Here is a 23325-nt window from a genome sequence, read left to right as displayed (position 1 = left end):
CACTGTTGCAGCAGACTGTATTCCTGCACACTCATGAAGAACCTTTTCCTCAAGCTGACCCGTGCCACCCATTAATCTAACAAATAACTGCTGAGTGCTAAGCATGCAGTAGGAATGACTAGAGCTTAGCAGTGGGGCCATAGCTGTGACAAGAATAAACGTGGTCCCCACATTCAAGGAGTCCAAAAGCTGGCTTTGGAAGGTTGATATTCAACAAATATTAGAAATGGGATAAAAATAATTAAGGAAAAAATGCAAGTGCTATAAAAACACAAACAGAAGGAACTCATCTAAAATGTGAAGTAGAGAGGACAGTGTCATTTAATCCAAGATCTAAAGGATGAATAAAGAATTTAGCTAAGGATAGGCAAGGAAGAGCTTGCCAGGCAATAGAAAGAATGTGAGAATAGTCCTGAGACAAAAAATGCATGACAGTTGAAGTCCTAGGCATTAGACAGAGAAAATGGTGCGAGAGGAAGCTGGAGACGGAAAGGAACCCGGACATGATTTCACTGCTGTGTTCAAAGGACCGAGTGTGGCCACTCTTCTCGAGCACTGACCAGTTTTCAGAAACCAGTAACACAGAATCTGTATCACTCTGTTGCACTGTCTCCTTACTGTACTGCAAGCTTTTTAAGTTTCAGAAAACTTAAAAATACTTTTATTAATCAAGTAAGTGACTCAAGAGTTTCAGTCTACTGTCCATTTTACAGTGAGTTTAACTGGCATCTTGTAGAGAAACAAGTTGATTCATGCAAAAGCTAAAGCATAAATGAACAATACTGCTTTGTTCACATTAAAGTCAAGTATCGTAAGAACTAAAAAAGAAACTACATTTGACATGGTTCTATTTGCACCATGTAAAATATAAATGAAAGCTCATACTGTACTTCATTTATTACATATTGATCCATCCTTCTCTCCATCCACTCATCATTTCGTCTTATTTTTGATGTACTACAAATTTAATTTCAGATGTCAGTAGTTTTCCACAAATAGCATGCATATCATCAAGAAATAAATAAATAAATAATAAATGAAAGCTCAAAACAATAATCAACTTCCAAAGTCAGCTAAGGATGACTCTAATTTGCCAAAAGAAAATGGATACACAATTTCACTAAGGCTATAACAAATTATATGAAAGGAATCTGGCTGAAATGACATGAACCAAAAGCGGAAGGGTCGGTAAGTCAAATAATGATGCAACCTTATAAAATGATTTGACTTCTAATAGCAAACAATATCACCAAAATATTCCCCTCATAAGTACAGAAAACTAACAGCCAAGAAACTGAAAATAATTACATTTACGATTTAACTTTCCCTCTTACCATGCAGGCTAAGAGTTCATAACTAGGGAGAATGGGGAACGAACAGAAACAGTAACTTTTAGAGGAAAGGCGCCATAAGAATATTCATCTATTTCCAGATCTCCCCACCTCCATGTTCTCGCAAGAAACCTCAACCATCAATCATATTTTCTCTCATGTGTATCTCTTTCCTTCTCCCCTCTCCAAGATTCTTCCTATGAGCATTTATACTTAATCAAGTCTTCTTACTTAAACAAAAAAGTCCCTCAACCCACCTCCACTATTGCTCTCGTTTTCCTTCACAAACTTCTCAAAAAACTGAATGCGTTCCGTCTCCATTTAGAGCTTACTTTTCAATCACTCTTCAAGCAATGCCCGTGTGGTTGCCACCACCGTTGGTTGTCACCGCTGTTTCTTTACAACACAACATCTCTCACTAAAATCACCAAAACCTCATCTCCAAAACTAATGGGCATTTTCTAACAAAAAGTTCTCAACCTGCCTGACTTCTTGGCAGCTTTCCTCCCAGCTGACCACTCTCCTGACACACTCTTTCCCTTGGCTTCCATCCACTCCACTCTGATTTTCCATCCCCTCTCCACTTCTTTCTCACTCTCCTTTGCTAGCTAGTCCTTCTCCTTTAAATCTTAGGGGTCAAGAGGGTTTGACCTTGAGCTCTTTTCTAACACTGCACTCTCCCCTGGGTGACCGCAGCCACGCTCAAGGCTTCAAATAGCATCCACGTGCCAATGACTGCCAAGACTCCAGTCCAGATCTCTGCTATCCTAACCCATATATCAAACTGCTAATTTAGTCATCTCAAAGGCACATCAAACACGACATCTCCAAAAGCCAACTCATGATGATTCCCCAAAAGCAAACGAGGTATTCCCTATCTCAGTCCAGCTGCACAAGCCAGAAACAGCCGTAAGCGGTGATTATACTACGTGCCTCTAAGGTCCTTGTCTACTGTGAATTTAGAGTCTAAACCCCGAGTTCTCAGTGTGGTCCAGGGATCTCTCAGGGTCTATGAGATCTTTGGGGGAGGAGGGGTGTTTTTGAAGTCAAAACTATTTCCCTAATAGTATTAAGGTATTATTTGTCTTTTTCACTCTCATTCTGAGTGTGTATAGTGGAGTTTCCCAAAGGCTACATGACATATGATATCACAACAGACTGAATGCAGAAGCAGATACGTATGAGAATCCAGATGTCTTCTATTAAGCCAGACATTAAACAGTTGAAAAATGTCAAACAATGTCACTCTTTTCACTAAATGGTTGTTTTTGTGTGTTTTTTTGGAAAATGTAGTTATTTTTCATTTAAAAAGGTTGCTTGTTAATATATGTGTTTACTGTTATTATAAGTAAATATGTTGAAAATTTCTAATACAGTAAATAATACATATAGCCCACATAAACAAAAGCTCTTCGAGTTTTCAGTAACTCAGGAGTATGAAGTGGTCTTGACACCAAAAAGTTTGAGAAATCCTGTTCTACACCGATTGTATATACACAAATAAGATGTAAGACGACATTTTGAAGTAGCCAGTTCTCAATTATGTTCTAGCAGCAAATGTTCCTTTCACATTTGACAGTGCTCGCTCTCATTCAGTCAGACTGATTCAGCTCAGTTATTTATTGGGGTCCTACTACGTGCCAGGCACTAGGAACAAAGGATGAAAGAAATGACTGCATTCTGGCTCTCAAGAGAGTTTTTTCCATAGCTCTGCTACATTTCAGTCTTCTCATCTCTACCAGACCCTATGAAACAACCATCCGCCTGAAAGGCTGAGAAAAGACAAGCCTATAACAGTAGTACTAACTAGTCTCGATGGACAATGGACAAATGTGGGAGGGACCAGGCTAGGAAAAGCAGAAAGCTTTCCAGCTCTAAGTCAGACCTATGACACCGTTCTCCAAGTCAACTATCAATAACCAACGCTCCCATAGCATCACGTACAAATGACCTGAGAATTTAGCTTCACCTCCCTTTACATATAAAATACAAACCTCAACGACAACTTTGACAAATACTAGGTTGAACTACTGTAATCCAGGAAAAACGATGTACTATTTGGTGCCAGTGTGGTCTCTGGAGTATAGGCGACAAAATAAGGATCACAAAGAACACCATGTCCCCCACTGATATGAAGAACTAAACTAGAGAAACCGAAGGCATTGAGTGTTTTACTCAAGGAGAACAGAAAAAAAAAAAAAAGAAACCCTAAAAATAGGAGCCTATATTTTGCTCTCACACTTTCTAGTTATCCTGAATATTTCCTCTTCAAATTAATTTCAAGGACTATCTCCCCAAAAAAGTATCTTATATTTGCAAGTCAGGATTATTTTTCACCCTAAAGGGTAAAGCTTCCACGACCACAGCTTCCCTGATACATAAGGAACTTAACACTGGTTAACTCCAAGGAGAGGCAGTGAGGGTCCATGATAGGAAGCCGATTTTTCAGTGGATGTGTTTTTGAATTCTTTAAAAACAGGTGCACTTATCACTTTTTTGGGGGGGGGGGGGAATAAAAAACCAGGAACATTTTTGAAAGGTTTCCTTCTCTAGTCAATAACTTAGCTAATTTAGAGGCTGTTAAGGAAACAAAGACAACTACTTTTTCTTCCACTGGAAGCTTCTATGGACTCCTTGCCCTAGGGCCGTGGCTCCCACTTCATCTTACCGCCTCCCCCACACTGTTATGTGCACATCTGTCTCTTACATGGGACTGCGCGGATGACGGTTTACTCCTTTTCCATCCCGCGTCCAGTCCATGCACAGCACACAGCGCACACTAGGCGCTCCACACCTGTTTGCCGAATGATGCTGGTCTCATGGGGAAGTCTCAGAATCCAATTCTGAAATGCAAAAAGGGCAAATGAAAGACCAAAAGGAAAAAAACAACAACAGGTATTTCATGCAATATGAAGAGGTTAACCATTCTGAAGCAGAAAGTTTCTTTCACGGTAACATGTAAGAAAAGAAAATAACAGTTATGTGTACATATGCATTTTATATTTTAAAACAAGCTCAAAACTAAAAAGAAATTCTTTACTAAAATTCTTACTTTATAGATTTAGGCATGCAAATCTATGAAAAATGAATGAAATGAAGCCTGTTAATTTGTAGCCAGTGCTATTACTCACAACTGATGTTTAAATCTATTTTTAAAAAGGGAGAGATGCCACAATTCCATAAGCAGTTTTTACAAGTCCACTACAACCACAAAAACTTTAAGTGCTTAACTTTTAAAAAAGCACCAAACCCCAAACTTATCATAGATAAACCAGATTCTTCTGTTTGCAAAAATATCCTTCTAAAACTCATCATACAAAAATGTAGCATCTACACAAATTTGCAGAAATGCATCTATTGTATAAGTGTAGTCCAACTTCATTTATAACTAATCACAGAATAAAGCATATTAAAGCTGGAAGTTAGGGATCATCTGGCCTCATGTTTTCAAATATTAGTAATGACCATTAGTAGGTACAAAAAAAAAATCTGAACAGAATTAAACGGACAATATCAAGGTATCAAGGTGTATTGAAAATAGTAAGGGCATTCTTATTTTATTTTTAAGTAAAACTTTCATTCCATTTTATATAGAGATATATATATATATGAATATTATGGCCCCACGGAAAATATATTTCTTACTCTGGGTGTCCTAGTCAAGAGTTCTAGAGGTTCCCAAGCTTGTTCCCAGAACCCTTAGTGTCTCAATATTTTTTTCATGGTGCCCCTAATTTTTTTCATGGTGCCAAAAAAATACCAGCTGTTTCATTTGTTAGGTAGTCCGGTCCATCACTTTCATTTACTGTTTCACATGGACTTTCACACAGGACATGCTTTTTATCACAGCAACCCCCTCAAACCTAGCTTTTTGGAGACATACTGTCATCACAGGGCCTGCAGCACAATCTCATGAGTACTACCTCAAATTAAACGTGTGAGCAGTGTCCCGCACGTCATATATCCCACAGAGATCCCACAGCTGGCAAATATTACTGTTTCCCTCAAAAATCTAAAAATACTCCAGAGTGCCTGCCTGAGTTCACTCCCGTACTCCAACTTAACTTGGGGCACAGCTTGGGAATCTTGGGTTTAAAAAATACCGATCTAGCCTATGTGCTCACTTTGTAAATCAAGAAATAAGATTTAAGGTCACCAACTAGTAGAAACAGAAATATACTTATTAGGGATTTTCATAGATGAAGTTTAACCTTCCATCAACAAAAGTTTTGAAATAGAATCTAATCATGTCATATGAGCCTATATGATCAATCACTATTACTCTGTACTTATGTAAATAATCAGGCCAAGTCTTATGAGACCAGACTTTGCAAACAAATTAGACTTCCTTTGATTATCTTTAATAGAAATGTGGGTGGGTGTAGAGAGAGGTTTTTTTGTTTTTAAATGGAAAATTAGAATGCTTCCTTGTGGGTTCTGTCTGGCACATTTGCCAACTGTTACCAAATCCTAAATTCTTCTGGCTACAACTCTCCATATTAATGTTTCCAATTTTTCTCCCTTCTATCATGGAATCATGAGAACCCGAGCTGCCCTTTTCCCCCCAAAAGTTTTACAAGCTGAAGCTGGATGACTTAACATAAACTTAAAAGAAAAACGACCATAAGAGATCATGTATTGGCAACCTTCATGCTGCCCAGTGTACAGACCACTCAGAAAGTTCAACAGCACAGGATGCCTTCGTGAGAGACATTCTAACTGCAAACCAGGAAATTTTTTCAGGTGGTCACTGCCATCCCCACTCCACCATCTAAAGATGCCTGAAGCTCAAGATTTCATTCTGTTGATGAAATCTGTAGGTCTCTGAAAAACTATATTCGAAAACAAATTTATATGACTGTATAATAGAAAAAAAAATCTGCTTCAATATTTTCTTTGTTTAGAAAAAAGTTTTCAAAAATTATAAAAGTGGGACTTAAGATAATAGAAAAGTATCTAATTTAAAAAAAGGAAAGTCATCCACTCCCCCAGGGATAACACAGCTAATAGAATAGTTTGATGTCTATTCTCACAGACCATTTTCCATATACATGCAAATCAAAAGAAAATCAAACTACATTTCTTTGCCTGTGTTTTTTTTTTCACAAAATTGAATTATATTCCAGTGTCGTGTACTTGATTTTTTTCTACTCAATATTATATAATGAACATTCTTCCATGTCAGTACGTAAGAGTAAATGCAAACACTTATGTGCTTATTATGCTTACTTAGGGTTTAAGTATTAACCCATTTAATTCTCACAAGAGCCGCGTAGGAAATAACTACAATTACATCCACTGTCTAGATGAATTTTAAAAACCTGCTAATGGTCACAGCTAATAGATGGTGCAGTTAGGATTTGGACCCTGAAAGTTGGCCCCATGGTACCTGTGCTCAACGATACACTCAGCTACTTCTCAACCTGTTAACAGGTGCAGAGTACCTCACAGCATAAACATACAAAAATGTTAACTACTGCCCTACCATTGGACATTTAGGACACTTTCTTGTTATTTATAAATGTTAATGACATTTATTTGTAATGATGCTAAAATGAACATAACAGATTTGTTCTTGCGCTCTTGTATCAAAATTTCTGTAAGATACAGTCCTAGAAATGAAATGACTATCAAAAAAGTGTACTTTAAATTTGATAGGCAATGCCAAATGTACTTCCAGAACGTTGTCCCAGTTGTACCAATTTATAGTCCCAATGACAGAGGAGAGAACTGAGATTCATTTTTAAGTTAGCAAATATTTTTGATTCATGAAGAGAGGGCCTGTTTTGAGTTTTTAGTTAACACTGACGTAAAACAGACTGTCTGGTTGTTCACAATTATTCTCTGATTTGATAATTATCTGACATAAAACAAAGGTAGACTTAGCAGCTATATAGTTGATTCTTCATCCTGTTATGAAGCCAACTATGGGTGAGATATTTCCCTTACAGGATACTCTGTTTACTTATGTATAAAATGTGGGAATTGGACTAGCTGGCCTTTAAGATTTAAAACTCCCCATGCTGTAATTAAGCAGTGACTTAAAGTTATTACAAGCCTGTAATTATAGTACTAGTATAACAGGTCAAGGTCTTAAAGCATCTATTTTCTTTAAATTACAATAACTATTGCCAGAACACCTAGGCCAATCATTAAAATAGTCAATAAAGTTTTCAAGATCCACCTGTGGCTTATTCTCAGAGGCTTTTAAATCCCAGGCTGTTATTTCCCTCCTACAAAGCAAATTTTGAGTATACCTCTGGAGTATATTACTAAGAAGAGTTGAGGTGGGTCTAGGAACCACGAACTAATTGTGTTTTTGTTTTTTAAATATTACGCGTAGATCACTCTTTAGTCAACATATTCAACCAATGTTTATTGACTGTATTTATTTAGTCAACGTATTCAACCAGTATTTATTGCTAGGCACTGGGTGCATAGTAGATAATAGAGGACCTCTCCCATCATAGAACTTACAGACTAGATGAGAAAGGCAAATAATCACCCAAAATAACCACTAGTAAATATAAAGTTACCCTTGTGATAACCACGAACCTAAAAACTATTAGTGCAGAAAAAAACTATGCAATCGTTCGATCAATCAGGTTTCTGGACTATTTGTGATACTAGAAATTGTTTGACATGGGAGGAGAAGTAAAGGAAATTATTTGGGGAGCGCCCTTCTAGTTGTTAGATGGGGTGTTGGCCGATTCATGAATCGCTGACTAAAGCCAATTAGATCTTCAAAAAAAGGAGAAAATTATTTCACAACTTGCCCCACACTGCAAAAACACAAATCATGTGTAGATGACCGGTTAACTTTTTAAATTATCCATCGTTTCTACAATAAAATCACCAAGATGTTACGACTTTTCAGTTATGCTACTGACCAAGGTGGCTTGAATATTCCTTTTACATAACAAGAGAGTATACGCGTATATGATCTGAAGTACCAAAGATGACAGAACTATGAGCATCCAAACAAAATGAGAGACAAATTAATTACAATTGTTAGGAACATATTTTCAAGCAAAAAGTACATATAGAAGTAAAGCAATCCATTATCATAATTCATAACTTGTTAAAATTTTCAAAATGCTATAAAAACACTAATGTTTTTAAAGAACTGAAAATCAGTATCAGGATCAACTGACATGTCAAAAGGAACAAACATTTTTTTTTAGATTTTAAAAAACCAAATGCCAGAAGTATCTATAATATTCGATTTAAGATAAAACGAATTCTAGAATGTTAATCAGACTTATTGTGATCATTTCACATTATATGTAAATATTGAATCATTATGTTGTACGCCTGAAACTAATGTTATATGTCAAATATACCTCAATAAAAAATAAATAAAATAAAAACTACCCTCAATCATCTGCAGGAATAAGAGCAGTGTTCACATAAATAAATGAACTTCCTTGTGTGTCGATTTCCACAACTGCAAAATAAGGATATTTGCCAAACCGACTTCATAAAATTGCTATGAAGATTAAATAAAATAATGTATGTGAAAGCACACCAGAAAATGATGTCAGTTATTTTAGACAGTAGCTTCTTTTTTGCTCCCTCTATAACTCAGAGCAATTTAATAAATAATAAAGTTGGTTAGACAGGAACTTCATCTCCTGTCTCCTGTCCATGATATGGTAGGAGTGTTGGGCAAAAGAAAATGGGCAAAAGATTGGCAATCAGAAGCACCAGAAAAAAATTCAAAACTTCCTAATTCATAAGTTGATTACCCTGTTGTTCAAGTATGAACGCTCTTATATAACACTACACACTAAGTAATCTCAGAGAATCAGAGCTATTCTTTCACATAGGTACGAAATTGTTTACATATTATAACTTACCATCATTCTTACAGTTCTGCTACTATGAAAAGATGAGATACACAAGTATTTATCAACACATACAATGTATTCTAGGTTAATGTTTACTTTCTGATTCAAGTATCTTCAATTCAACGCAATGAGGGTTCAATGGTTCATATTTAATTACATTGGAGTCTGTCAATTTAGCACACCAAAACAAACTACTACTCGCACGCCCATGGGTTTGAAGCAACTTCTACCAGAGGTCTAACAATCAATTCTCCAATGTCACAATCCCATGTTATTAGCAGCACACTGCCTTATTTATTTAAAGACAATATTTTAAACTAAGACATTTCTGAAATGGGCAGCAGCTGTCAATGTTTTATCATTGCTTCTACTAACCTTTTTCAGGTTGTTACTACGTCTGCCTCAGAGAGCCTTTCCTTTAAAACCCTTAAAATAACAGGGCAGGAGGAGGCATCGTTAACATGGCAACAGAACCGACCATTAACGACTTTTCCAAACTCAAGACATGGATCACCATCAAAACAAAACAATCAGGTGGAGTACGTGGATACTGATGACTATTCCTGACAACCTGTTTTTTCCTATATGAAGGATTTGCTACTACACTAAAGCCACATGAAAATCTATACCTACGTGCAGTTTCCTATCTGAAAACTAAAAATCCAGCCGAATTCCAACCCATATTTGTAACATTAGCCAAATATTATGTAGCGTGTTGGGCTACATTTAAAGAGAGGGCGGGGTGGGGGGGGAGGAAGGAGGGAATGACAACTTTCAAAGCGTAAAGCTTTTTAAATCTCCCCCTTAAATCATCTGTTAATAAATCGGTAGCCTGCATTCAGTAGCTGCTAGACTGGAGCAGAAGATCAAAGTTTTTCCTATACTTGAGAATGTTTATCCCTACCCAAAAGGAACAGAAACTAGTCATCCTTGCCACTGGAGCCAGTTCCCCGGAATTTCCCCAAATATGCCTGATCTCTAAAAGACACTTCGTAGACCAAAGGTGAGAGGCAGCTTACGTCTTTTGCAGAAGAGGGTGGGGGGCAGGCTCTGGCAGGTAAGGGAGGAAATCCCGTCTCCGGCAGGCACGGGTGGGACTTCAAACCCAGGTCTCAGGATGACCAGCCCCGCAAAGCCTCACGACCCACGGCGGTTCGCCGAGGGGGACGCCCGGCTGGGCCAGAGCCCCCCGCGCCCCGCCCCGCCTCCCTCGCTGCCACCGGGGGGACCCGGGACCAGGGACAGAAGCAGCAGAGGCTAAGCGAGCGTCCGCGGTCCCAGCCAGGTCCTCCCGCAGCTCACCTGAGAGTGTCGCCTCCGCCCTCGGCTCCCACGGTGCATCCCGCGGGGCCTGGCGGAGGGTGCAGTGACGCCGCCCCTACCGGCCCCAGGGCTGCCCGGCCTGGCCTCCCCGCTCCGGGGACGCCCCGGGTGCCCGCTTCGCACCGGCTCCCGGGAGCCGCGGGTCTGCGAAGAAGGAAGGAGAGGCGGAAAGGCTGCCTCTCCTCCCCCACAGCAAGCCAGCCCCTCAGCGGCGGCTCTCTGCAGTTCCCTCTGGCGCAGGTCTGGCCCCACTCCCCCGCCCGGGAGTCACTTCGGCAGCGGCGGCCCAGTCGCCATTACAGCCCAACAACTGACACGGAGGAAGAGCGGCGCCGGCAGCAGTGGCGGTGGCGGCGGCGCGAGGCAGGGCGGGAGCAGTAGGGGCCCGGGCAAACCTCGCGAGAACTGTCCCGAGACGTTCCACAGGAATGCAACCTTCGGTTAGGGCCATGTTGAGTGTGTCCAAAGGTGAGGCAACATAAAATGAGGAGAGGACCCTCGAGGGCGCCATGATTGGTGTGGCTAAGTTTGAGCCATGCAGGGCTGGGGAGGAGCCAAAGCAGATCCGCAGCGGACACCTCCCCCCGCCCTCTTCCCCTGATTCTAATTGGGCCTTCTGGCTGCGCCTTTCACCCTCGGCCGAAAAAACAAGCTGGGGCGTTGGCGAAGATGAACTCGAAGTCTAGAAATTGCAGCTTCTCCGAGTTTACGATGTTTCACCAATTGTGCAAATAAATCTTCTTTACCCCAGTCAGTTTCAGAGTGATTGCAGCTTTGCGGCTGCTGCAGTTATCTACTGCTGTCACTGTGGCCGTTTTATTCGCAAGGGTTACAACAATTCTGTTCAGCAAGTAAAACGGAGTTTCCTTCCATTAAGAGCTGGCATTGATATAACTGTGCTTTGAGAATCTCTCTGTGATCAGCGTATCTCCTAATATGTTTATCCTCTTGCCCCAATCTCCGCGTGGTGAATTCTATCACCTGTCAAGACTTAACGTAGCATAAATGACAGCTCGTCTGCAAATCATGCCACCTTCCGCTAGGTGTTCACTGCGTACAAGCTCCCCACCCGTGACTTGCTTCCACCTTCTGAAGTCCAATAGCTATTTACCCTGAGACTGTTTCTCATTTTTAAGTCTTTTGAGGATTTTTAAGTGTTTTTTATCTCTCTATACCCCAATGGGGCCTAGCATAATAACTAGGACATTGTAGGTGCTCAATAAACGCTTGTTGAGTAGATCAAATCAATAAAAGCAGAAGGCACTAACTGCCCCCTCTTTGGTTAAGGCCTATGGCTTTGCCTAAATAGGAGATATATGGACATACAAAAATTCTGCACAAAAATATGTACTGTATCTCCAGGAAGGTATGCTGGAGGGAAGAACAGGCAATGTGGGTATCCCACTGGTACAAGTGATAGCAAGAAAAACAACATAAAGAAAGATTTAGGTTTTCCCCAACCTTTCTATGCAAAGCAGTGGGGATAGATGTTTTTCATGCTATTTTACTGAATTTATACAACCACCTTATTAAGTATTATACTCACCTTTTTAAAAAGAGGAAATGGGTTCTGAAAAGTTAAGTAATTTGCCCAGTATTATACCATCAGTAAACGGCAGGTATGAGAGCTGAGGTCTCCCTTACTCCAAAGCCCGTTTATACTTTTCCACCTCCGTGCTACTTCCTGGGCAACAGAAAAAACTCCAAAAGTTCCTGTGACTACATGGGGAGCATTGCTACCCGCATATCAGCCTATGCACAATCTTATGCTTTGTGCTGATTCCTGCCCTCTTCCTCACATCCCAAATATCAACCTCTCTCCTTTTCAACATCCCATAACTCTTACTGTCTATACCCTACAGATTAGCTCTCGAGCATATTAAGTGTTATATTATTTGCTCACTGTTTCATGAGAGTAATTAATTCTGGAATAAGATTGGAAGCTTAATGAGAAAAGTTTTGTCACCATTCCCAGTAGTTTCCACAGTGCTAGGCACATAATAGATGTTAAATAGGGTCCCCTTTTTTTTCCTACTTCTTAGTAGACACCAAGATTGGATTTTCCTGCACTTTATGGTTTTTGTTGATTACGATGGCTTGGACTCCTAGTTTTCTTTGTATAACTGGGACTTGGCCCGAAACTTCTAACTAAACTCTGCAATTGTCTGTTACCCACCTCCACATAGATACAGAAGTCACCAGCACCTCCACCTCCCAAATTATACCCCACCTATGAATGAAATCATATGGTTCTCAACTTTTTCCGTCTGAATTGTGTCACTTAGCATGATATTCTCAATATCCATCTATTGTGTTGCAAATGGCAGTATTTCATCTTTTTCTTATGGCTGAGTGATATTCCATTGTGTATATATATATATACCACATCTTCTTTAATCATCTATTGAAGGACACTTCAGTTATTTCCATGTTTTGGCCACTGTGGATAATGCAGTGAATATAGGGGTACATATATCTTTACGTATGTTTTCAAATTTTTCAGTCAGATACTGAGAAGAGGGATTCCTGGGTCATATGGTAACTCTAGCCCTAATTTTTTGAAGAACCTCCATACTGTTTTCCATCATGGTCGTACCAATTTACATTCCCACCAGCAGGCACCACTATTCTTCTAATTCAGGCTCTCATTTCTACTGCCCAAATGAATTGCGGTTGTCTTCCCAGAGTTCAGAGTGAGTTTTGTCCCTGCTCTCCTCTGCCTGACAATGTAAGTAAAAATTCCTCACCTCAGTCATCAACACCTTTCTCAATGTGGCACCAGCCTATCTTTCTATCTCCCTGAAGTAACGCAGCATGGAAAACATAGAAAAGACAGGGATGTGGTGTCAGGAAGACTTCAATTCAAATCTTGGCTCTGTCACTTACTTGCCCTATGACTCCTCAAAAACCTCCATTTTATTGTCTATAAATCAAGGCTAATGGTATCTACCCTGTAGGGTTGTCTTAAAAATTAGAAATAACATCTGACAAAAACCTGGCACATAAAAGATAGAAATAAGCAGTGGCTATTAATACTCCCCTACCTGGATGCTAATTTGAATCAAACTAGATCTCAGACACGGCCTTCTCATTCCTACCTCTAGAACTTTATTCCCTAACCTGAACCACATATCCCCTGATTCACAATTTCTGCCACACTGTTTAAGTACAAGCTGACAAACTACCTACTGCAGGAAAAATGGGATGACTGCTCATACTTTGCAGGTACTCTTTCAGCCCTGGACTCCTGTGTATCTCCCTTAGGACTGTATGTACTATTGATACTTCTGCATTTATCTTCTACTTAATTATTCCTTAGACTGTAAAGCCCTTTATCTCCTTAAGCGTGGATTATGAACATGAACTCTGGAGTCAAAAGGGCCTGGATCGAATCAAATAATTTTAGTCAAGGTACTTAACTTCTTTGTGCCTCAGTTTCCACATCTGTACAGTAGAGATTACAATAGTACCTACTCCATAGGGTTTTGCGAGGATTAAAAGAAACAACACAGGTAAAGGACACAGCATGGTACTTGGCACATGGTAGGTGCTCAAAAATATTGGTTATTTTTACTATTTTTAAAATAAATTAAATAGGTGCCTTGCATATAGTAGGCACTCACTATTTATTTAATTGAATTTAATGTTTGTTGAATTTAATTAAATTTTGGGTGAATAGCTACATGTTTTCTCTCCTGAGAATGTAAAATTTGACATTGATCCCTAGACAAAACAAATTGAGAAATGGAGAGATATATGGTAATGTAATGAGACCACTCACCATTTGAGGTAAATTGAATAAAATTATGTATCAGGATTAGTTAAAGACATTTCTGTTGAAATGTCAAGCCTAAATGCCAAATCTGATCTATAATCCTGTCTACCGCCTTTTCAATAATAAATTCCACCATTCAGGTTGCAAATCTAACAAGCTATGCAATTCTAACAAACTATGGAAACACCAAATTTAGGGATGAGTTTGCTGGTTATTTTCTTTTTCTAGATTCAGTCTTTTGGCTTAATCTTGAACTTTTCTAGGGCTTTTTGTGTTCTGATGTACAGAATTATGGAAAAACTAAAATTTATCAATAAGAACTTTCTTCAATAAGTAGGGACAGTCATTTATCTTTATATAAATATTTGTGTATGAGAGAATGTGTGTGCGTGAGCATACAAGCCAAGGAAATATTAGTCAGAGAAATCTCTCTGACAAAAGGAAAATAGAAATATCTATGAAGGAAGACTTTAACTGTATTTGACTGTGACAGGATATTAAGTTGGAATTTTTGAGTGAGAGCCAATGACAAACGATAGCAGCAACCAGCATAGGGGAGACCAACAGGTTGGAGACCCAGGGAATGGTTGATGTTGCAGCTTGAGTCCAAAAGCAGTCTGCTAGCAGAATTCCCACTTTGTGGGACCTCAGTCTGGTTCTCTTGAAGCCTTCAACTGATTGGATGAGGCCCACCTATATGGCAGGTAATCTGCTTTACTCAAAGTCTACTGATTTAATGTTAATCTCTAAAAAAACCTTTAAACCAACATCTAGATTGATATTTGACCAAATATCTGGGCACTGTCATCTAGCCTTTTGGCACATAAAATTAACCATCACACCAGCCTTTAAGCCACCCCAGCTAACACTAACCGGAGCAGAGACAAGCTTCCCCACCAGGTCCTGCCCAAATTGAGACTCGTGAGCAAAATACTGTTATTGAAGCCACTAAGTTTCAGGATAATTTGTTGTGCAGCATTCATAATTGGAAGTTAAATTTCTAACCCATAGTTAGTCTATTTGTATATTCTTTTGTAATGTCATTCACATTTATTTTCACATTGTTTTAGGCAGGAGTGATACTAAAACTTCATCACAACCAGTAAGGTTGGGACCCAATCAGAATAGAGCAGGGTCAAAGGCCCCCGTCTGCGATGGTACAAATCCTTTGTGGTTAGATATTCAGGATCAGTTTGTGGAAACACAGCAGCTACTTAGCAATCTGTGCAGAACTATTTTAACAATTAAACAACCAAATCAGTGCAGATCAGAGAGATGTCAGCTGAAAATTAGGTATGATACCTAATTGGCCTCTTTGTTTAATCATCCTAACAGCCCTAGAAGAAAACACACGGCAAGAATCTGCCTTTGGTCGGCACGCACTGGACCACCTCAGCAGAGTCTATTTCTCACTGGACAAACCTGCTTATAAACTTATCAGTAAGTCTATGCCCAACAACATGGAGTTTCTCATGATGGATGACACTCAGTCCTGAGGCCATGATTCAGCTCAAGGAACGGCCTTGAGATTCTGCGAGAGGGCACATGATGAGGTCTACTGCTGGTCAGAAATCCCCAGCGTGGAATGTACCTTAAAGTTCTTTGAAGAATCAGCCCTTCATAGTCACAGACAAAATACACCAATAGAGCAGCAGTGTTTGTCTACCTCATCAAAAAAGAGGAACTTGGGATTTGAGATTGGCCATGGCTCAGAAACTCTTTCCTCTTACATGTGAAGTTACTGGACCAATGGCAGACAGCCATAGCTGGAAGAAAATAAATTCTAATTAAACAGGGCCTAGTAAAATTCAAAGCCCTTTACTTCACTTAATTTATTTAAAACCTATTGTTGAGTAAATATTAAAACAGATTGGGTCTGACTTACTGCAGGTAGAAGATTTATCCCTGTCTGGGAAAGTCAAGCTATCACTCTTAGGAAAGAGATTGGAGCGTTTTCAATGTACATTGCAGCTAAATGAGTTTATTAGGAAACCAGCCCAAATAAGCACTTATTTTTGGATGGTCTGGAAATTTATTTTCTAACTTTTAAAAATATTTTGAAAACCCTACTCCAAATAATCTATAAATACAATTAACATTGATTTTGTACCAACCAGTTACTGAGAATGAAATACTATGATAGACTAGCTTAGGGTTTACAAGGACTTACAACTTTCATGCCAGGGCAGGGCATTGTTGATTCAACCCACACCTGATTCCAAACCCTCTGCTCACACTGATTTGCCCTATGAGTCTAGAACAAGGAATTTAACCTGGATGGACCCTAGCAGGGATTCTGGCTCTAGGGTATATATCCTTTTCTGATGTATAGGATTTGACTTGAAGATTTGATGGAACTGTCGGGCAAACAGTTAAAGCAACAGTAGGGCATGCTCTTTTGTCCCACCCTGTTTTTGAGTTATTGGTTCATAGTGGTTGGTATATAGGTAGCTAGGATTTAGGAAGTACATCCTATAATGTGTAAAGTTGACATGAAAAGGATAAACATGCCCTTCACAAAGGGCATACTCTTCTTCACGATCACAAATAAAGCATAAACCTGTTTAACACAGTGCCATGAGTTTAGCTCTAACAGTTAATGACAACTCATTGAATCAATGAAGGAGACTAAGAGACCTAGCTGGAAATCTAAGACAGAACAAAACCCACTTCTTAAATAGCTAGTTGTTTAGTTCAAAGTAGCTTTTGGGGGATTGAATTATCTGGAAAATTGCTTCAAATCCACATTTCACTTTTGATGGCTAATCCCTCCCTTCAGATGAGTATTGAAGTGCTCTTGGAATGAAGCCAGGCAGTGGGGTTTCTTCGTTCCTCTATTTCCGGTAAGGCCAAAAAGCAAACCAGGATTTAGCACAAACCTGAGCCTGACTTTTTTCTTTTATAGAGACTTAGAATCATAGATTCATTTATTGTAGGAATAAATAAACTTGCGAAAAACAACTTGCTTAAGTAGTGTCTATAATCTGATGTTTATGAAAATAAATACCAAAATAATTCTATACATATCCGTGGGTACAAGTATATAAGAATACATAAAAATGATCAACTCTGGTGTTGGGCAGCAGATCGGGGTTTGGGTGCAGTTAACTTTTGATCATTTTATTGCTATGATTTGTTTCCATCTTGTTAAGTTGCCTCAACAAGACTTGTGAATGAGACAACCAATATATTTAAATCTAAGTACTACGTCTTGCCATTTCCCCCAAATTAAGTTTTGTGCTTGTTAAGAATAAGAGTACTTCTAACATGTGTGATTTTGAAATGTGTTCAAGCTTTAAAAATTCTTCTTTCCTATATTTAGTCTCCATGAATCTTCAAAGATTAATCTCTCTTAATGTTGAGTGCCTTCTTTCCTTTAGTATTTTTTCCCCCCTACTGGCATTCCTTTTAAACAGCTTAGCTAACAGACATGGTGATCCCTTCACCATACAAAGGCAAGCTCTTTGCCTTAGAACACTCTTAAGGAGAAAAGCGTGTCTCTTTAGAGTGTCTCTGTGTTTCCATGCTGATTTGTGGACTAGTGATAGGAATGAAATATGCACTGGAACATCTTATAGCAAGACAGCTGCAATTTAAAAAAAGCCGAAGAGTATAAGTCAGAATGAGGTTATATTGTGTAAGAGGTACACCAACTTACTTACAGGTGGTGGAAAGTTTTAAATTCTTGACAGGAGGTTTTCTGTGGCCTTTCCAAAAATAGAAAAAGGCAGCTGGGAGCCCAGGATGGAAGAAGACCCACAGGTTTTAATGAGGCTTATCAGCCACAAAAACACTCCTGGAATCCCAGGATTGGGAGCCCCCACCTGTTGAATAAGGAATGAGAACATGTGAGCATTTGGTTACAAATCCTATTGCATTAAGAGAAGGCTCACAAAATATTACACAGGGCAAAAACAGCTAGAACTGTCTGACAGAAAAACTGACAGAAATAAGAGCGATGTTGAAGAGGAAATATAAATGGCTGCCTATGTTATTAAGCATGAATTAAAACATTTGGCTAAGCTAACATATATATGGTTCTAACATATGCTGATAATTATTTTATATATACAAGTGATTATATTATAATTAATACTAATTATTTTACATATATATGTGTACACGATTATATTGTAACTAACACATATGCATTTTATATAACTAATATATGTATAACATATATTTACATAACTCTTGTATAACCCCCAATAGCCTGTAATTCACACACACTATCTGCTTTAATTCTCAGCAAAACCTGTGCTGTATTGCCACCATCCTTTTTTCACAGGCAAGGAAGCTGAAGCGTGGCAAGGTGAAGTGACTTGCTTTCTGTCACAAGGTTGGAGAGAGATAAAGCTAGAACTGGAAACTCCATCTTGTGGACCCAGAACACATGCCTTTTCTGCTCTACACTGCTGGCTGCTCAAAGCAGTCAGACGCTCTTTAGAAAGAATACTGGAGTGGGGATTTCTGTGCTTTGGCTGAACAAAAAAGATATGAGTGTCCAAGCGACAAATAGTTCAGTTTGCTGAGTAAATGAGTCTTCTCTTCCCCCCAACTCTCTAGTCACCTCTTAACCAGCCCACATAGGTGATAAAAGGAAAGGATCGGTCTTTGGAGGTTTATAGGCAACTCGCTGCCCCAAATTGACTTGATTTCCTTTTGGTCACCTTTAATCCTAAGCTCAGGCCAAAAGGAAGGAGAAATTTATTAATTCTCTACTTTGAAATGTAGTTAACAGTTTACATGCAGTTAATATTATAAAACTTTATTTTTGTCTTGTGATTATCGTGTACTTTTAACACAAGCATTTGACGTTAGTAGAACATAAACCATTTATATTTGTGATTTTCATCAGGAGTAGTGATATCGACTACATACTGAAAAGTTTGTAGTGGTCATGAAGCAGACTATAAAAGATTTATAGGAGCTTGGAGATTAGGACTTGAGAGAGAGTACCATTCTTGAAAGGACAACCACCATGAACCACCCCCTCCCCCCATAATATCTTCCCATACAGATTACAGAATTTTCAGGGACACTTCTCAGTGTCCCTGAAATTGAGTGGGGGTAGAAAGTATAGAATAATTCCCAGGTCTCTCCTGTTCATGCCCCATCCTACCAAAAATATTGTATGATACACATACAAAATAACCATCAGGACATTGGATATTAACTGACATAAGTTCACTATGGCTCTATATTAGAATACCTAAAGTGGATTCCACCAAATAAACCTAATGTGATTAGTGTTTTGAACCTGAGAAAATTGTTAAATTACCCAAATTTCTCCCACAAAAAGTAACCATGACTAACAAAAAAAACATTTTCATCGCATTGTTCATAGAAGGTATCAGTTTTAAAAGTACATTTAATACAAATTTACACCAAAAAAAATGTCTTTTGGTATCTGGAAAGCTGACCTAGTGATATGAACAGAAAAGTAGGTTAGGTTCCTGAAATAATTTTCTGGTTCCTTCACCAACTCCTCGTGCCTGCGTAAGCAAGTTATTTAATCTTGCTGTATCTTAGTTTCTCCACCTATAAAATGGGGGTAATAATATTTACTATTAGATAATGTCAGCAAAGCACTTGCAGAACCTCAGATGAAAGATGCCAGACGTATTTTATTATCTGAAGAATGACCTCATTCTGTCTGAAAGTTGGACTTTACCAACCAGCTTGTGGATTATCCCTGCACCTACCTTCCAAATGTTTCCTGTTCAACTTGCTTTTTGCTTTATTCACTTCTATTTATAGTCTTTATGTAGTTTTACTTCATTGTGCTGTTGAGTTGTTTTGAGGAGAGCTGACGCTTTGAAGAAACCCTGAGACCATGCTTTAATGTGTTTTCTGCTTGTTTTTTTTTGTTTGTTTAAACTCATATGCTCATGATTAAGATTTGAAACAAATAAAAAGGCACTTACACTCCCTAATTATAGCTATTAGAGTTAAATTAACCTTATTGGAATCATTTACATTTTAATCCACGTTAAAAGGTAATTTTGAGCATGTATGTCTATATTTATAGTCTGTACACTTTGGGAAAGATTTAAGGCAGATGTAGAGACTGCTGTCAAATTTGACGTTTGTGTCCCTTTTCTAGAGGAACAAGATAACATGATATAAGGGGGCAAAAGTTTATTTGCTAACTAATTCTGAGCTTAACCTCTAGTCCAACCAGCTAATACACATTGAGCTCCTCAGGAAAAATGGCAAAGGTCAAAGGGCTACTTCAGGAATAACCGGGTGAATAACTCGAAAAGCAAAGTTGCTGATTCAGTAAGAATTAAAGCTTAGAGGTGAAGTCAGTGGTAGGAAGCTGGCTGCGTTTCCTGACCACGAAACCACTTCATTCTGTTTATGTCAACCTTCTTATCCAAGGCTAATAAAAATATTTCAGAGAAGTGAACTTGGCCTTTAGAATCTACCAGTTAACAACAGAAAATCTAATTCTTTGGAACGATTTCCCAAGGAAAAGATTTCATTGCAATCTGCCCACTACAATGTTATAGTCAAGTGGCAAGTATTACACCACTCAAAAACACAGCTTGAGCCATCGGTTGAACAACGAGCAGATTATGGGCTATAAGAGATAAAGACGTTCAGAGGAGACATCAAGGAAAATCCTTTGGGCTTCACAGTATTTCCCTAACTTATAACCATTATGTTTATGGTTTGTAAGATATGGTTTAATATCATTCTCACTCCTTAAGAAGTAGATATTATGATGGGATAGAATGTAGCATGGTGGTTAAAAATGGAGAGGGTCTGAGTTCAAATCCGAACTCCACCAGTTACTAACAGCATAGCTTTGTGACTTTGTTTCCTGGCCTGTAACTGGGAGTTAGTAATAGTATCTACTTCAAAGGATTATGAAAATTAAATGAGATACTCTAAGTACGGCACCTATCATGGTGCCTGGCACATATTAAGTGCTCAATAAACAGTAACTATTATTCACTCCATTTATAGACTATAGAAGCTTGGTGTGATACTGGTTGGTGTGAAAAGCAGACTCTTAAGACAAAATTAAATGTGCAGGATGTTTATTAGGGAGTGCCCTCGGTACAAACACCTGTGGGAGGACAAAGCAGCAGGATGGGAGAGAAATCACACTGTAATACAGGTCCCATGTAGTCTCAGCCAACCCGATGGGGAAGCTCAAGCACAAATGGCCCACCCATTTGCACAAGTTGTGTTGTGTTGGGCTGAGAAGGCTGAGCCTCCATATTCCCCCATCATTAGATGTGCACCACTCTCCCTATCCCTGGGCATGACCTTGGGCAAAGTGGCTCTCTGCAGCTAAGGCAACCCATGAAGTGGCTGACAGTGAAGGCTGTCCACTGACTGCACTCCCAGCAGCTGGGGCAACAAATTCTTCCTTGTAGGGGAATCTACGTGGCATATTTTTGTGTTCAACATGGTGATCTGTCCAGCATTTGGAAAATATCAACAAGTTACAGATGCTTGAATACATGTGAGGTCTATAAGGATAGGAGTAGGGCAGGGAAGCTGAGGAAGAATAAATCATGGAAATAACAGAAGGAACGATATATGAGTGATGGAAAGCTTTCGCATTCTTTGTAATCCCCCAGATTTTCGGAGAGGGTGGATTCTGGTAACCAGAAACTCTGTTTAATGAACATTGCAATGGGTTGGGGTTTGCAGTGGAGGTGTAACCTGGGAGAGAGCCCACGTATTCTGCTAAACATGGGTCCTCTAGGAGGGTGGGAATAGAAGCCAGCCTCAGTTGATGCCACACAGAAGGGAAGAGGAGAATCATTGGTAAGAATTCAGGTGAAAAAAATGGCGAACTTTTGAACCCTTTGATGTGCTTAGTAACTTCTAAGTGCTTTGCGTGTATTACTGACTTAATCCTCACAACAACACTAAGATAGTAGTTACCATGCTTTCCTCATTTTACAGATGAGGAAACTGAGTCATAGAGAAGTTAAGTAATTTGCCAGTGTCATTCAGGGAGAAAGATGTGGAACTGGGGTTGGGACTCAGGCAGTCAGACTCGACCGGACGGCCTGTGCTCTTGAATATCCTTTTCCCTCTGTCTCTGTGAAATTGCCAATGCTTTTGATGCAAATGTACTCCATCTCAGGAATTCAGAGAGGTGTCTTTTGGCATCGAGGCTGAGAGACGGCAAAAACAGAGGCTGTGTGGCAAGCAGGAAAGCTAACACCCAGGTTACACGTTAAGTATTTCGAAAAAGGTGAAGTGTGAGTCAACACGGCAGGCCTTTTGTTACAAAATCATGATGTCAGTTTACGCAGCTATGAGTCAACAGGTGATGACTGTCACTCTACTGAAACTTCTTCAGACCCTCAGTCTGCGCAATACTGGATTCCACAAAGCTGAGCAAGGAGCAAAGCAAAAAGTTTAGAGAGCCACAAATGAGTCCACAGGATAGAAAAATACTGACCTATGAATATAGAGTCTGACTAGACTGGGGAAAAAATACCATATATGGGATTCTAGAGACTCTCTATATAGTGGTAAGAACAGATGTTTGAAAGCTAGGTTGCCTAGGTTCCAGTCTCTGCTTCACTGCTTTCTACTTGGGTATTCTTGAGTGTCACTTTATACCTTTCTGTGCTTCCGTCTCCTATTAAATTGGGATAATAGTACCCAAGGGATAGTGTCCCACTGGGATTGGTTCCTTTGTCTTACTCGTAGCACCACTGAATCCAGGCTGAAATAGTTACATAAAGCTTTAGAAAAATGCATAGGAATCACAGAAAAAAGCAAATAAGAACAGAGGAAGATACAAGTTCCCTAGTGTAGCTAACTAGGTAGGGCTTGCAATTTTCTGTTCAACAAATATTTGAGCACTCTGTGATTATCACCATGCATATGGTGATGACATTCTCTTGCTTTCAAGAGGCATATGGTGGTGGCAGTGTGCTAACTGCCGTGTCAGGGGTGATGCAAGATGAATGAGAGCACAGGCAAGGCGCATAAAGCAGTATTTGGGGGGAGGGAATTAGGGAAGGTTTCAGGGAAGTTCTGCCTAAAAAACTAAGGCCTTAAGAAC

General features: G+C 39.3%; 1 protein-coding gene across 3 annotated transcripts in view; it reads right to left on the bottom strand.

Moving 5' to 3' along the window:
• CEP350 (centrosomal protein 350) overlaps window positions 1-10859 on the bottom strand; it is a 107136-nt gene extending 96277 nt beyond the window's left edge. For 2 of the 3 annotated variants that reach the window (XM_019732838.2, XM_019733025.2), the window contains exons 1-2: window positions 10484-10832; window positions 4039-4174 (exon numbers count right to left, since the gene is read on the bottom strand). The gene's annotated coding sequence lies outside the window, so the exon portion shown is untranslated. Of the gene's footprint in view, window positions 1-4038; window positions 4175-10483 lie in introns of all 3 variants that reach the window. The other variant, XM_019732931.2, reaches the window with a different exon arrangement.
• Window positions 10860-23325: the final 12466 nt, after the last annotated feature.

Source organism: Rhinolophus sinicus, linkage group LG17, assembly GCF_036562045.2.
Source record: "Rhinolophus sinicus isolate RSC01 linkage group LG17, ASM3656204v1, whole genome shotgun sequence".
Classification (NCBI taxonomy): Eukaryota; Metazoa; Chordata; class Mammalia; order Chiroptera; family Rhinolophidae; genus Rhinolophus; species Rhinolophus sinicus.
Note: the sequence above shows the minus strand (reverse complement) of the source record. Positions and strands in the feature narration are given on the sequence as shown.